Source organism: Mastigoproctus giganteus, chromosome 11, assembly GCF_048544385.1.
Source record: "Mastigoproctus giganteus isolate SK-2022 chromosome 11, ASM4854438v1, whole genome shotgun sequence".
Lineage (NCBI taxonomy): Eukaryota > Metazoa > Arthropoda > Arachnida > Uropygi > Thelyphonidae > Mastigoproctus > Mastigoproctus giganteus.
Window position 1 is genome coordinate 69,700,101 of NC_143585.1, and position 17,609 is coordinate 69,717,709.

At 37.4% G+C, this 17,609-nt stretch overlaps 1 protein-coding gene across 2 annotated transcripts in view; it reads right to left on the reverse strand.

Annotated features, from left to right (window-relative positions):
• The window catches only part of LOC150078099 (B-cell receptor-associated protein 31-like), an 88,385-nt gene that overhangs the window by 23,644 nt on the left and 47,132 nt on the right, over window positions 1–17,609 (reverse strand). The window lies entirely within an intron of this gene.

The window sequence follows — 17,609 nt, forward strand, 5'->3', positions numbered from 1 at the left end:
TATTAAGCACTGAAAAATTTTGACAAAAAAATTATTGAAATGATTAATATTAACAACTATACTGATTTTTCATCAAAATATCCTCCAAGAGATTTTATCACTGCCTTACACACATGGCATTGTAGTGATTAATTTTATAATAGTGTCTTGACTAATACTGTTCCAAGCAACCTGCAAGGTTTCCCATAAATTTTGGGAAGATGGGCAAGACTTCACGGACTTGGTCTAGATCAGCAGTGTTCAACGTACGGCCCGTGAATAATTTTTATACGGCCCGGGTGGAAAGTGAACTAAAACAGCATTTAAACAGTTGCACCACTGCATGTACAGGCATGCAAGTGTCAAGCTGGACTGTATCAAACATGTACATGCAATCCAGTGCAGTCATATGTACGCTAAATACAGTTATGTATTTATCAATCTTTTCATATTGTGAAATTCTACTATTTTGATATAACTTGTTCATTGTATTGAACTCCTATTAATTTGTACTGAATTAAAAAAAATTATCCTTAAATATGTTCCAAAAGAGGAAAGTTGATTTGGAGTGTCATGTTTTTAATTAAAGGTGGACTGAAGACTATTTCTTCATTGAGTAAGACAAAAAAGCAGTGTGTTTGATGTGTAATGAGACTCATTTTTAAAAAATATAATTTAAAACCAACAACTATGATTTCAAGCATAAATCTTATGATCAATATAAAGGAGTGTTGTGAAAAGAAGAATGTTCAATGTTACAAAACAAATTAAGAAAACAACAAAACACTGAAAACATATCAGTCAAGAAATTTATCTGCTGTAAGTGCCAGTTATTAAGTTGCACATTTGATCACTTTTGAAAGTAAGCCGTTCAGTGAGGGTGAATTTGTTAAAAGCTGTGGAAGAAATTTTTGTGGAGAAACGAACAATGATACAAGATATTAGTTTTATGCGAAGAGTAGAAGATATTGGGAAGAATTTGTTCAAAGAACTTTTGGAAAACATAACAAATGAAATATTTTAGTGTGACACTTGATATAAATGACATAACCCAACTCCTTATCTTCATGCGTGGAATTAATCAAATTATTATATTAGGGTTACCCGTAAATGATTACATAAACCCGTATTTTTGTCTGTAAATTACAGTGTGTTCTTTTGGTCGATTTGCCCATTTTGCTGGACGAAAAACTCCCAGTTTCTGTGGGGGAGGGATCTTGCTATCTATGCCTGAGATAGACTAACTTTCAGCCACAGAGTGAAAAAAGCCCATTACAGTTCCTCGTGGAATTAATGATAATTTTGTACCAGTTGAAGATTTAGCTGATCTACAGAATATACATAGAACAACTACAGGTGAAAACTGTTTTGAAAATTTTTGCCAATCTGTTGAAAAATTAGGATTAAATATTAAAAACCTGGTAGGAGTCAAACTGGCAGTGTAAAAAAAATATGATTGGTGAAAACATTGGGCTTATGGGTAGAATAAACAAGAACATGATAGATATCAGAGCTGAACCTCCAATTGGAATTCACTGCATTGTGCATCAAGAAGCTTTCTGTGGGAAAGTATTGGATCTCCAACACATTTTGAATGTGGTTATTTCAACTGTAAATTTTATAAGATCACATGGAATCAATCACCATATGTTTCAACAGTTAGAAATTGAAGCTGAATAGGAAGGTGTAATTTTACATAGTGCAGTGAGATGGCCAAGTCGTGATAAAGTGTTATATCGTTTCTTTAAACTGTGTCATGAAATTGATATTTTTATGGCAGAAAAGAAGAAACCAATAAAACTATCAAATACAGAGTGGCTGTTTGATCTTGCAATTCTTACAGACATTTAGTCATTTATATGCTCTTAATTTAAAGCTACAAGGGAAAATAAATCTGGTCTCTGAATGGTATGGAGACTTTCTTTCAGTTTTCCAATTTTAATAATTTTTCCAATTTGTGGTCTTATTTTATGCTTCCATTGTTAAGCATGGTCATCCTGGTCATGGTTTGTCCCTTAAACTGCCAGTCTCCTTGAACTGATTAATGATAGTTTGTACTCCTTTAAATGAAACACCTAGTTTTTTGTGAATTAAATAGAGTTAAATTGTATCGAGTGAAAACATTTTTTCAAAACTGTTCCTTATTTTTTGCCAGTTTTATCACAAAACACAAACTTACATCACTCTTTCTGAATGATGGGTGCTTAATTTTATAAGTTACAGCTCTTTCTCCTCAATTTATATTATTGCAAAAACATTCTAGAATCATCTACAATCTTAGTATTAGTATTAGTATTTAGTATTAGTAACGGCCGCATGGTGCAAGAAAGCCTATGGCTTATGCTGCACCAGCTAAAAAAAAAAAAAAAAAATCCGAACAAAACAATGATAAAAACAAAAAATAAATAAATAACTAAAATAAATAACTAATTAATAAATAAAAAAATAAAATAAAATAAAATATAAATAAAAAGGAAATTAAACCTATCATCCTATGCGCTTCCCTTACCCGAAAGTACTATCCAGATGACCTTTGAATTTACCCAAACTGTCGGCCTCTACCACCCATGAAGGCAACTTATTCCAGTAATCTTCTTTAATATTGAAACAATGCTCCCATTTTCTATAATATTCTAGATCTACAATGTTCTATATTAATTAATTTTTTAGATTTTTATCCATAATAGAAAATATTTTAATAAAAATTGGTAAACAAGTTGGTTCTATTTTTAAAAAGAAACTTCAAAAATTAAGTAAAATGAAGCACGATTCCAGACTCTTAGGCGCAAGTGTGTATATATATATATATATATATATAAAAAAAAAAAAAAAAAAAAATTGTGTGCCAAGAACGCATAGCGGAAGTTAAGTGAAACTTCTTTAGGCGTACATTTATCACTTAACCAAGGATCCCGTGTTGACCATAAATGCTACAGGTGACGAATCTGCATGAATGGGAAATGATATTGAAAACCATTTGACTTCAATAGAGCCAGAATCACTTTGTTCTTGAGAGCCACAAGAGCTGTTACAGACCGACATTTGACTTACATCCTCATTTGGAAATGCTGTTTGAAGAAGATCTCAAGCTGCTACAATCTTCACATCATTCTTGAACTAAAGCCGATCATACACAGAACAAACTGAACCGAAATCATTATCCAGGAATGTATGTTTATACTGTGCATGGAAACTTCGGTGTTTCTTAAAATCCTGTTGCTGCTCTGGCTGTATATTAAGTCTGCTACATGTTGAACGATTTGATAGAATACTTCTGGCAGTCTGTTTTGGCTCCTTCACTTTTCATTTATGACTGGGCTTCGAGAACTCTTCATTTTCATTTGCAGTATCAACTTCCATGACTCCTTCCAAATACGTTTCTAACATTTCTGGGGAGATGTAATTTCTGAAGATGTGGATGGACCATCTCTGGCTTCTTCCATCGCACACTAATTCCTTCTGCTGTCAAAACAGCTTAGATCTCTCCTTTGTACGCAATGGAGGTGGTTTCAGTAGTCGCACTGCACATATACATGCTCTATACACCTTACAATGCTCACTATTAGTCTTCGACATGTTGAATTATAAATTTTTTTCCGGTTTTTTTTTTTTATTAAATACAGTGGAGAATGACAAAAGAAAAAACATGAAACAATCAGTAGAGGTATTGATTGTACCACTCTGTACCAGGCATGAACAATGCATGAAGTGGTACAATGATTGGGGGATGAATCATTTCGTGTTGCATTTCCTTGGCAATTTTTGTCAATCCACAGATGCATTGCATGTGTACGTGCTCCACACGCTTTAAACACTCACTACAGTTAACCCCCACTTTACAATTGGTTCACTGTACAATTAAAATCACTTTACGATGGACACATCATTACAAAATATTGTTCACTATACAATATGTATAGTGAACAATAATGACATAACAGGGCTGACAGTAGAGGAACCAGTAGCAGGAAGTGATCATGGAGTTCTACGGTGGATGATGACGAGAGAGGTAGCAGAAGTAAAAGGCAAAGGAATGGGTTTTAATTTCAGAAAAGGAAATTACGATGCCTTAAGGTACTAACATGGCCTCTATTAACTGGGTAGATATCGTGCAGAAAATAAATACATTTGAACTGTGGTACGCTTTTAAAACATTAATCACAGATGCCTTGAATGCGTATATACCATTAAAAAAAAAAAAAAAATACTCTACGAGGAGGGTTCCAAGTTGGATGAATAGTGAAGTTGCCACATTACTTGAGCAGAAAAAGGTGGCATGGAAAGGTTACAGAGCAATAAAAAGTACTGAAGCCTATAACAACTACAAGGTGATGTGTAATAGAGCCACAGAAAAGGTTCGACAGGCAAAGGCAGTTTATGAGAAATCACTAGCAAACAGAGCAAAGAGGGGGGATAAAGAATTCTTCACATATATAAATGACAAGAAAAGCAGGACAAACCAGATCGGACCTTTACGTAAGGGAAAGGGGATAGTATTAAATACACCAGCTGCCGTTGCAGATGAACTCAACAGTTATTTTGCATCTATATTTACAAATGAAAAACCTTTTGTGGCAATGGGAAATTGTGGGAGCGAAGTTGAAAAATATGTAATTAATGATATTGAAATTTCGCAAGATTATTTAATGAAAAAAACTTTCGAGCCTACAGACCAGTAAGGCTCCTGGAGTTGATGGAATATACCCTATAATCTCAAGGGAGGCGGCAAGCGAGTGCATTGAACCATTGAGGCTAATTATGCGAGCATCACTAGACTCTGGGGAGATTCCCTTGGATTGGAAAAGTGCAACTGTATCTCCCATACATAAGGGTGGCTCTAAAAGTGAAGTTGGAAATTATCGACCTGTCAGTCTGACTTCAGTAGTAGGCAAAATCATGGAGGCAATGATCAAGGGTGGAATTCAGGATCATTTGGATCGAATTGAAATTCTCAAGGATACTCAGCATGGTTTTGTAAAGGGAAAATCATGTTTAACAAATCTGGTTTGCTATTTTGAAAGGGTCACTCACGAGCTGGATTTAGGGAATAATTTCGACATTGTTTATTTAGATTTCAGCAAAGCTTTTGACTCAGTCCCACATGAGCGGTTGCTTTATAAGCTGGAACAGGTTGGAATCACTGGGAAAATCCTTAGATGGATAGAAGTATGGCTTCAGGGCAGGAGGCAGAGGGTTGTGATAAATGGCTATTCCACAGATTGGGTTGATGTAAGAAGTGGGGTTCCCCAAGGATCAGTATTAGGACCACTGTTGTTTTTAATTTTCATAAACGACATTGATGAAGGGATAGAGGGCATGATGTCTAAATTTGCAGATGATGTTAAAATTGGTAGAGTAGTTAATGATCACTGTCAAGCTGAGCTTCTTCAGAGAGACCTAGATAGACTTCAGGAAAGGAATGGTCAGAAAAATGGCAGCTATGCTTTAATCCAACAAAGTGTAAGGTATTACACCTGGGAAACAGTAATCCCAAAATAACTTATTCACTTGGTGGAGTTCAATTAAACCCAGTACTGGAGGAAAGGGACTTGGGTGTTACGATATGGTCAGACATGAAATTCTCTGAGCATTGTAAACAGGTTGCAAGGAAGGCCCATGGTGTCCTATCGATGATCTATCGAACTTCTGCAAGTAGAGATAGGGACGTGATAATCCCATTATATAAGGCTTATGTTAGACCACAATTGGAATACTGTGTTCAAGTATGGAGACCGCACCTAAAGAAAGACATTGAGCTTCTTGAAAGGGTACAAAGACGGGTAACTCGCCTGGTGAAATGGGCAAAAGGGCATCCTTATGAAGAAAGACTTCGAATATGTGGGTTGCAGAGGAAACTAGACACCTTAGAGGAGATTTGATTGAGGTGTTTAAGGCTCTGAGAGGCATCAGTAAAATGAATGAGGACAAAATTTTCAAGATTATAAATGATACTAGAACTAGGGGACGTAAATTCAAGTTACGGGAGGAAATGTTTAGATTGGACTGCAGGAAGTTTTATTTTAGCCAGCGAGTTATAAATTACTGGAATAAGTTGCCTTCATGGGTGGTAGAGTCCGAGAGTTTGGGGAATTTCAAAGGTCATCTGGATAGTACTTTCCGGTAAGGGTAGCACATAGGATGATAGGTTTAATTTCCTTTTTTTTTATTAATTATTATTTATTTTTTTTTATCATTGCTTTGTTTGGATTTTTTTTTTTTTTTTTTTTGGCTGGTGCAGCATAAGCCATAGGCTTTCTTGCACCATGCAGCCATTACTAATACTAATGTAGTAAGTGCCAGTCATTGTGATCACATTTACGAATTGAATTTTAATTCTATTAATGGAATTCTAATAAGCAAAACTAGGAAGGAGGAATATTATCCACAGGCTATAAAAGTAAAGATTAAAGCACAGATTTACACTTTATTACCTTACCAATTAACAAAATTAAATGATATGTGAAAATTAGAATATTTTCCACAGGTGGTTACCCTGCCAATTAGTAGACGCGCTCAATGCTGCTTAACATCGATGATCGGACGAAAACTGGTGCATTCAGCCTAACATGATAGTTGGCTCTGTAAAGCACCTGTAATGCGTTTACTTATGGCTTAGTTTGCTGTGTCGCATTTTCATTGCGCTTTCTGTCAATCCACGAACGCAAGTTACTCCCATCTGAAAATTGCTTGAAGCATGCCTAAAGAAGATTCACTTCAAAAACATGTTATTGGCAACATGATTCAGAAGCAATGCTTATATGGCACCAGCAAAAAAAAATTAAATTTTCCTACCCCTTCCAATAATTTGTCCGAACCTTGCTTAAATTTCTTCAAACTACCCACCACCACAAAGTGATTACTCTTTAAATGAATATGAATTTCTGCATACCTATTCTAAAACCATCCTTTTCTAATTTAAATTTATGCTCCCTTTTGTGTTTAATCTGGGCAAAGGTAAAGATTAACTGCCATTTAGTTTATTTAACCCTTTTAAAGCCGTCTGCACTTCAATCAGGTCACCGTGCAGATGCCTAATTTCTACAACTGCAATTTACAGACCTCCAGCCTTCCATGGTAATAATATCCTATTGTGCCCCTCCCCCCAACTAATTCTGTTGCTTTTCTTTGCACCCTCTCCCATAGATCTATTTTTCTCTAATATGAGGTTTCCAAATTTGTATATATATGACCTAATTGTCTTGTACAATAGGATAATTACAATTTTATGCCTGCTCACAAAGCTCCTAATATATCAGACAGAACCCCGCAATCTGCTCAGAGAATTTCATGTCAGAATAGCAATTCTTGATATTCTGGTTATAATAATGTATATAAAAAAAATTTGCTAAAATAAATTACCATATTTACACACACAATCATCACATTTTTCACCAAAAAATTTGCTTACATAATCTTAAAGTTTCTTCTTTTTTGCATCTCAAAAAGAAATCTGAACACAATATAAAGGTTTTTGAAATTTCTAATTTGATTTTATGACTATCAATGAAGAGCTGATAGCAAGCTTGAACATATGGCATATTTTTTTTTTTCTAAATTAATTTGAAACTTTGTTTTTTCAAAATTCAGTTTAAGATACTTGTTGATTACTCATTCACAATTAAATTTTCTATAGTCTTATTAACTGTACTAATTACAGCAGATACTGTTCTAGCATTAAACTTAGTCATTTTTTCATCCTAACAGTGCAGTGTTTTTCATTAACAGAAGTGATAGTTTAAAAAGCAAACTGCAGAAGTGCATCACAGATATGCTTAATCCTGGAGTGGTAGTTTAAAAAGCAAACTGCAGAAGTGCATCACAGATATGCTTAATCCTGGAGTGGTTGAGTGTGTACGTTATGGTAGTCTAATTATATTAGGCATATACACACACTGGCCAAAAGAAATATAAACCTTTATTCAGTATCGAATCAGGCTGCTTTTGATTCTAATAACAGCAAGTGTAAGGCATGGTATAGATTCTATAAGGTGTGTTTTAGTCCATTATGGTAACCATTCTTCCAGCAAAATATTGTGTGGCTGCAAAAAAAAAAAAAAAAAGTTGAAAGAAAGGTGAATGGGGGGGGGGGTTAAGATGGAACAAATCTATCATGTTCTCCAAACCATTCTTATACGGTTCCGGCACAATGCAATGTTGCAATGCCATCCATAAAGTGGTCATCACCTTCAGGATAAAAGCGTAACACTGCAGGATGCTGCAGATCTGATACAAAATTAAAGTACTCCCTGGATAATATTCAACCTTCCACCAATATCAATGGACCCAGTCCATGCCAACAAAAAATTCCCCATGCCATGATACCACTTCCATATGCTTGCGTTGTCTTAAGATGGCAAGCAGGGGCATCCATTCATGAGGTTCTCTCACCACACACTCTGACTACCATCAGTGCAAAGCAAAAATGTATCACAATTTGTCCAACCCCATGACTTTTCTTTCTGTTCCACTGTCCAATCAGGAAGTAAATGTGTGTCTCTCCCACCCCTTTGCCTGGTGGGTTCCCCACTGCCAGCTAACATATCCCACTCTTGGAGCAGGATGGGCAGCTTGACCTTCCTACTGGATTCCTTGGACATAACAACCATCACCGACAAAGACATTCTGCAGCTTTGCTGCCAACATGCCATTGGTGATCTGAACAACTGGGTACTCTAACCCGGTTCCCTTTAAAACCCCATCCCCAGGCAGGGGAGGGAGGAGACAGGTCTCTGTATCCTCTCCTCCCTGCCCCCATACTTCGCCTGGTCGGGCTCATCTCCACTGACCTCTTTGGGGGATGCCTACTCTATCGTCCCCATCCTTCTGTTTTCCCCCAGTCTTCAGCCTCCCCCCCTCACTAAACCGACCGAGTACACCCCTTAACAATGCCGCCAAATTCTAATCAACATCTAAATCCTACCACTTTCTTGCAAATCTCTTTCGGCCAAATTCTAGTGTACACCCCCCCCCTTTATTTTCAGACCTTGCCACTGAAATCCTTGGAAATTAGGTGGTGGAGCTTGCCAGAGTACTTAAATAATCTACTGTGTGCCTGACCTGCCTCCTCGTGACAAAGTGTGGGCAACAGTGTGTCCCAATAGGGGCCAACAGCTAAATGGTCAGAGAAACAACAGAACATAATGCTACACAACAGACCATTCCCCACACTTTTTAAATCTCTGGCCTCCAGAGTTCTGTATCACAAAGAATACAACAGAGAGATAGAGGAAACCCCTGGTGCCATCAGACAACTAACACACTTTACACTTGTCCAATCATGATATTCTCAGTACTACTGCAAGCAGATTTGTCTTGTTTTTCTCTGCAAAAATGTGACTTCCGAATAGACAGGCAACTGCCAATACCCAATTCCTTCATTTCCCTGCACGTAGTACAGGTTGAAATAGTTCTGGACTTGGTTGTGTGCAGCAAATAATTCAGATATTATTTGCTGCACACTGGATGTTCTATTTTTTTGTACAGCCCTCTTTACAGTGAATTGGCTTCGCTTTTGAAGTATTGTTTTTCTGCCAAATTTACGACTTTGAAATGTGGAAGAACTGCTTCCTTTGCAGTCATTAAAAACCTTTGAGATGATGCTTTTGAGAAACCAGTTATGTCTTTCATTTCTGGAATCATGGCTCCTGCCAAACATGCACCCAAGAAGAGACCTTTTTCAAAGTCTGATAGATCACACATTTCCCTCATTCTGGCTTCAGATTAGCGTAGTCGAATGGCCTGTGAGGTCTTTATACTCAAAAAGGCAACATGTCATCACCCCCACTTCAGTTTTTCTTTGCATTTCTTCTGCCTGTGACTGTCTTGATACAAAAGATCATATTTTTTTGGCCGGTGTGTGCAATTAGATTACCATTAGAAAAAAAGTAACCACCACATTTTTTTTTTATCTGGGAAACAAAAAAGTGATGAAGACAATGGCAAATAACTCTACAGAATTTTTATATTCCGTAGGGTTATTTGCCATATAAACCCATTTTGCCAAAATTTTCATATTAGTTGACAAAGACTCAAAAACAAACAAAATATTAGCATATGATGCAAGAATGTAAACTTATACATCAGATAAAAAAAAAAAAGACACCTCATATTTAACCTAGTCATTCCCTCCAACAGTTTGTCTAGACAACAGTTTTGTCTAGTTCTTCCTTGAATTTATTTAAACTATCAACTTCCACAACAACAGATGGACATTTGTTCCAAGAATCAACCACATGTTACCTAAAGACAAACTTACGCACATTTTTTTCTGCATCCATCCTTCCTCAATTTGAATTTGTGCCCTCCCCTCGTGTGTGGTCTGAGCAATAATCCCATCAGCACTGAGCTTGCTCAATCCATTCAAAGCATTAAATACTTCAATCAGATGTCCTTGTAGGTGCCTAGTCTCCAGACACTGCAATTTGCAGAACTGAAGCCTTTCTTGTTAAGAGCATCCCTTTGTTCCCGTCACCAATCTTGCTGCCCTGCTCTGTATCCTTCCAAAATTGTTGTTGTTAGTATTAGGCTTAAAGATACAAGGGCTACTGAGACCAAATTGTATCTACTCAATTGTTTATTTACAGGCAACATATAGCTATAGATGTTAAATTACATGCTCCTGCACAGGTCAATATATATTTTAGAAACATTAAAAGTTCTATATTTGCTTCATTTCCTATGAAGTGATATAAATCATGAGATGTTCAATGTGGGGGGGGGAGGGAGGGAGGGAGGGAGAGAGAGAGAGAGAGAGAGAGAGAGAGACTGAAAAGTGTTAGAGCGAATGGTTGAATGGTAAAGGACAATCAACCAGAAAATGACAGACCGTAAGTTGCATCTGACAGGATAAAGACTGAGGTGGTTTTCTCCCAATAGTACGAAGAGATGAATGTGTTCAATTCTGAGTCTTGCCAATACCACTTCCTCTCTTCTGTTTTGTCGGAAGCTAGAGAGCCACAGCTTTGGATCTTGTTTTACCTGGTAAAGTTTATTGTTGTTACTTTTCCAGATCCGTGACCAGTTGTCATAGCATGCTTTGAGAATGATAGGCTTATAGTCGCTGTAAGGAACATGAGTATGTTGTGATGAAATTGAAATTGCTGGGCAATGTTAGAAATTTCATTTCCTGGAATACCAGAATGACCAGGGATCCAGCAAAAACTGATTGAACACACTGCAGGAAATTAACTGGTAATAAATGTATTTCACGATAGGACAGAAGATGAGAAATTCTTCCTTATGGAAGACAGCACTGAGGGAGTCTGTAAATCACGGCAGGTGAGATGGAAAGATTAATAATTTTACTAAGAGCTAACCTTGATGGCATATAATTCAGCAGTGAAGACATTGCAGGCTAATGGTAGTGAGGCTGTAGCAGTAAATGAAGAAAAAACTGCAGCAGCATCTACTGTACTGGCAGTTTTCGATCCATCAGTATAGATTTTACAGGCACGGGAGTTCAGAGTAGCGCGAGCTGAGTGTAACTGCCCGATATTGCAAGGAGGTATGACTTTTTCCCCACTGAAGAAAATGCACGTCATAAGAGGCAGAAACATACGTCCAAGGTGAAACAGAAGCAGTTGTCTTGAAAAATATCACTTAAATCAATAATCCAACTCTGAACAAGCTCTTTAATCCTGAGTGAAGCAGGTCTATTTTCATTTGGTTTGCTCTCATGGAACAAATCCCAACAAGTATTATAAAGATACTCCCAAGTGGGGTGCAATGGAAGACTGGATTTTAGTTGCGTATTGGAGCAGTAATGTTTTCCTACGAAGATGTAATGGAGGATCATGCGCTTTATAGAGACTTTTGGATTGGAGAAGTCCTGAAAGTGCCCAAAGTCCTCAGAGCACTGTGCTGGATGATATTCAGATATTGTCAAGTAGTATTTCTGGCAGAGTCATACAGTACACAACCATAATCTAAGTGTGAACAGATTAAAGTTCTGCAAAGGTGAAGTAAAGTAAAGTATACCAATCAGCTCCTCAAGACATGGAAGAGGCTGATCGAAGTATGTTCATAGGTTTTAGAGAAGCATTTCTTAAATGAGTGATGTGAGCTTGGAAATTAAGCTTACTGTCTAATATCAAGACCAATAAATCTGACATTAGTAGCAAGTGGAATTGGAGTATTGTTGATTTGTAATTCAGGATCAGGATGGAGAGCGCAACACTTGCAAAAGTGAGTGGCAACACATTTCTTTTCTGATAGTCAATAACCATTCCTTAAAGTCCAGGATTCTATTTAGGTTATGGCAAGTTGGAGTTGACGTTCAATGGTATTGATATTTTGAGACTGACAGGAAATGGTAAGATCATCTGCATACATAAGTTTCAACGGTTTTTGGGATATCTTGTGTCATGCTGCTAACTCCAACTGCAAAAAGTGTTGAACTAAGTATCAATCCCTGCGGGACTCCTTTCTGAATGTAAGAAGCAGAGATGTTTTTATACCGGACCTGAAAAGTACGCAATTGCAGGAAAATTTTAATTATTTCAGGCAAATGGTCCCTAAATCCCAGAGGGTAAAGATCCATAAGTATATCATGATGCCAGGTAGTGCCAAATGCCTTTTCAAGACCTAAGGTGACCGTGACTAGATGTTTCCTGAATCTCATATCTGCAAAGGCATTGCAGATATGAGATTCGGCTTTGATGAGCACGTCTAGGGTTGATCTATATTTTTAGAAAGCCATGCTGATGATCTAGCAAGAGATTCTGTAACTCTAGAATGTAAAGTGAGCCTTGTATGAACCATCCTTTCAAAAATTTTACCCAAGCTGCTTGTAAAAGATATGGGCCAATAATTTTGAACCAGGGATGGATCTTTTCTGGTTTTGGTATGGCAATAATAAAAGAATGGCACCAAGAAGAAGGATAACCATTTTCAAAAAAGATACGATTGTAGAAGATCAACAGAGTAAGCAAGTCCTTTTCAGGTAAATGCTTCAGCATAATGTAATGAATACCATCTGGGCCTGTGGCACTATTGGATGATCTCTTTAATGATTCTTCGAGTTCTGTTAATGTAAAGGGTTGGTTGTACGGAAAGGAGCACCGTGCGAAAAAGTTTATTTTATGCCGTTCTGTAGCTGCTTTAATGTTTTGGAAGGGGGATGCATAGGAAGCAGAAGCAGAGATTGTGGCAAACAATTTGACTAGTGCATTACCAACTTCTTAACTTAAAGAGTAGACATGTCTTTCCCTTTCCAATGAAGTATTGGAATGGGCAGCCAAGGAAATTTGCCACTTAGGGCCCGTATTCTTCTCCAGAGGAGGCGGGTGTCGGTGTCTCTGGTGATGGTTGAGGCAAAGGTAATCCACGAATAAAGTTTCACTTTCTGTCTAATTTGTATTGCTTTAGGTCTCTTATAAGCAATCAAGTTAGTTGTGGTAGGATACTTTCGGAAATTATTCCACACATGGTTTTTCTCTTGTTTGGCATGAAGGCAATCTGTATTCCATCAGTGATTCCGGTGAATATGATATGCCATGGATTTTGGAATAGATGCATCGGGTGCTGTCAGAATCTGATTACATACATAACCAGTTACATCATTAATGGGTTGTTTTTGAACATAAAGTCTGTCTAGACATATTTGGGCAGAATAGCCATCCATCCCAATTCACCTTTCTAAACTTCAAAGTGGATCATTGGTCAGGATTTACAGTTACTCCTGTTTGTAATGTGCAAATAATCAGAAAATGGTCACTATTAATGGGATCGGTTAACAATGACTGTCATGATTGGAAAGATGGACGATGAACAAATTGACAAGTCAATTACAGAAGTGGATCCTGCAGATAGGTGGATGTACGTGGGAGATCCAGAGTTTAGTAAATTTAGATCACTGTTATTCAAACCCTTCAATTTGCCTCTTGTGTCCATTGTTGTTGTTGTTTTGATGTATTTGTTGTTTTCTGGGCAGGGGCAACTTAGGCCATATTGCAAGTCCCAAATTAATTGAATTTACATATAAGAACTGTGGGGCTTAGAGGAGAACAGGTATCCTGTGTGTTATCAGACACTCAGTCTAAAACACTGATGGATCCAATATCTTTCTATTACAGAAGATTTAGGAGAAGTCCGGTTGGCCTCCCTCCCTAAAATCCACTCATGCACACCTTCTCGATGGTAAGCCCTCTTACGTCACTTAGGTGACAATGAACGTGTAGAGTGGTTCTCTTCAAGATGCCTGGTCAGCTTGAAGAGGAAAAGACCAAACCCTCCAGCATATGACAGCACGACAAAACAAATGGCCCTCAGTCCCCAACAGCTTTCACTCCCCCTCTTACGGCAGCGAGAGGTTCAGAGTGGAAGCAGAGGGTGCCAAGAATCTCTGGGTACGACCAGGCTGTCATGCACGGAAACTGAACTTGGCCTGTTACAACGTAAGATCACTCATCGGTAAAGACAGGATATTAGAGCTAGAAAAGGAATTAGAAAATGTGAATTGGAATATCATCAGTTTGGCTGAAACAAGAAGAAATGAAGAAGAAGTTTATCAAGTGGAAATCTGCTGTACACCAATGGAAACAGTGAAAGGAGTGAAGGTGGAGTTGGGTTTCTGGTCCATAGAGATTTAAAAAACAACATTTTGGAATACAAAAGTACATCACAAAGGGTGTCAAGACTAATACTCAAGATTTCTACGAGGTACAAGCTAAAGGTTATATTGATTTATGCACCAACATCGAACCACGATGATGAAGAGGTTGAAGAAACCTACACCGAAATTGAGTCTTCTAGATGAGCAGAAAACCCAATACACTATTATTATGGGGGGGGGGGACTTCAATGCTAAGGTTGGAAAAAGACAAAACAGCACAGAAAGGGGAACTATAGGAAATTTTGGAATTGGTAAAAGAAATGAAAGAGGCGAAAGACTTGTGGAATTTGCAGAATCTCACGGATTGTCAGTAATGAACACTTTTTTCAAGAAAAGGGTGAACAGAAAGTGGACATGGAAGAGTACAAATGGATTAACAACTAATGAAATCTACTTCATCCTCACTAACAGAAGATATATTGTGAACGATGTTACCATCCTGAATAAGGTAAATGTTTGAAGTGATCACAGAATGGTAAGATGTACACTTGACATAGATGTACGAAAGGAAAGGAAAGGAAAAAACTGACTCGAGTAAATAATACAAAGGTCTTTGAGATAACAGAAGAGGAGAAAAAGCAGTATGTACTGGAACTTAAGAACAAGTTTTAGCTTCTGCAGACTGCTCAGGACCAAGATATCGACGAGGAATATTACAACTTTTTGAAAGTGATAAAGCCCAAGAAACCTATAGGGAAAAAGAAATCCAAAGAAGAAAAAATTAGTCAAGAAACACTTGTCATGATGAACCAAATACGACAAATGAAGAGCAAGATAAACACTGACAAGGAGAAAATTGAGTATACTGAGTTATGCAAAGCCATTAGAAAGAGACTCAGAGAGGACATAAGATTTAACACAAGAAAAGTAGAACAAGCATTAAGGGAAAACAAAGGATTTAAATCAGCAGCCATGAGCAGTAATACAGAAAGACAAATGATACTGAAACTGAAGAATAGTGATGGTGTACTTATAAACAGCAGAGAAGGCATAATTCAAATAGCAGAAGACTACTATAGAGAATTATACAAGGAGCAAGGGAATGATGCCAGCAGTGGGGAAGATGGATTGCAAATTAGCAACACATACGACATACTTGATATTCTTCCTGATGAGGTAGAACATGTATTGAAGAATCAGAAAGCCCAGGGGGGGAAGATGAAGTTACTGTAGAGTTGTTCAAATTGGGAGGAAGAGACATAGCACAAAAACTGGCAAGGCTCTTCACAAAGTGCATTAGAAAAGGTGTGATGCCTAAGCAGTGAATAATGCAATCATAGTTTTGCTGCATAAGAAAGGAGTAAATCAGAAATTGGAAATTACAGACCAATTAGCTTGTTATCCCACATCTACAAGTTGTTCACAAGGGTCATTACTAACGGATTATAAAGAATACTTGATGAGAATCAACCGAAAGAGCAAAGCTGGCTTTAGGACAGGATTCTCAACTATGGATCACCTTCACGTAACATCACAGCTAATGGAGAAAGCAAATGAATATAAAACACCATTATGCCTGGCATTTGTGGATTATGAAAAGGCATTTGACTCCATACAGCATAAGGCAATGTTTCGGGCACTGGAAGATAAGGCATAGATACCCCACATATTATGATTTTGAAGAAAAATATATGAGAATGCTACCTCCTTTATTAGACTAGACAAAGACAGTAGGAAATTTAAAATCGAGAAAGGAGTTCGACAAGGAGACAATATCTCCGAAGCTGTTTACTGCTGCCCTTGAAGAAGCTTTCAGAAGATTAGACTGGTTGCAGAAAGGAGTCAATGTGAACGGAGAGTACCTAAACCATTTACGATTTGCAGATGACTGTGGTCATAAGCCACAATCCCAAAGAATTAGAGGAAAATCTTAATCAGTTATGCAGAATTAGTAAGAATTTTGGACTAAAGATGAATATGGCTAAAACAAAAGTATTGATGAACAAGTATGCCACAGAAAGGGACATGATGATTGAAGGAGCAGTAATTGAAAAGGTGGAGTCATATACTCAACCTTTTCAATATCTGGGACATGTCATTAGCTGTAATAATGATAAATGGCTGGAAGTCAAGAGAAGAATAATTTTTGGATGGATAGCATTCAGGAAATATAGCCACATACTGAGGAGCATTATCCCAATTTATCTGAAATTTAAAAAAATGAACCAATGTATACTCCCCACCATGACTTATGGAAGTGAAACTTGGGCACTCACCAAAAGAATGGAAGAGAAGCTGAGAACTACACAGCGAAGAATGAAACGAATTATATTGGGAATGAGACTGTTAGATAAGAAGAGAAACACATGGATTACGCAGAAAACTCAAGTAAAGGACATTCTTATCAAAACTAAAGAACTAAAATGGGCTTGGGCAGGACACATAGCTCGAAGACATGACAGATGGACTAAGAAAATAACAGAATGGTACCCAAGAGGAGCTAGAAGAAAACCTGGAAGACAAAGACGGATAGATGAAATTCATGAGTTTGTGGGTAGTAAATGGATGGCCAGTGCTCAAAACAGAAGAAACTGGAAAGTTGTTGGAGAGGCCTTCATCCTGCAGTGGATTGAAAATGGCTGATGATGATAATAAGAACTGCTTGTACAGCAGTTAGATACGGTCATACATTTGAATTTGTTTTAAATAAAAAAATAATTCAGAGAGGTTTGCTTCTTTACCTATGATGCTATTGAGAGACAGAGGTTGTTGTAGATCTGAAATGAAACTAAAGGCCGTTCATCGGGCGTTGTTAAACAAGCCACAGTCAAGGAGTATGTGTTTTACTGTAAGCGGTTGTGAACAGTGCACACACTGAGGAGGATCATTCCCTGTAAGCAGATATAGATGTGTGAGGTGAGTGTGACCTATTCGGATTCTGGCTAAGATTACTTCTTTTCTATTTTTACAAAGGCTGGATGTCCATAATTGTGGTTCTGGTTTTATTTGAAATAGCTTGTTATTTGTTGGCATTTTCCACAGAAGTGTCCATTGTTCCATGAATGTTTTCTGTATATTG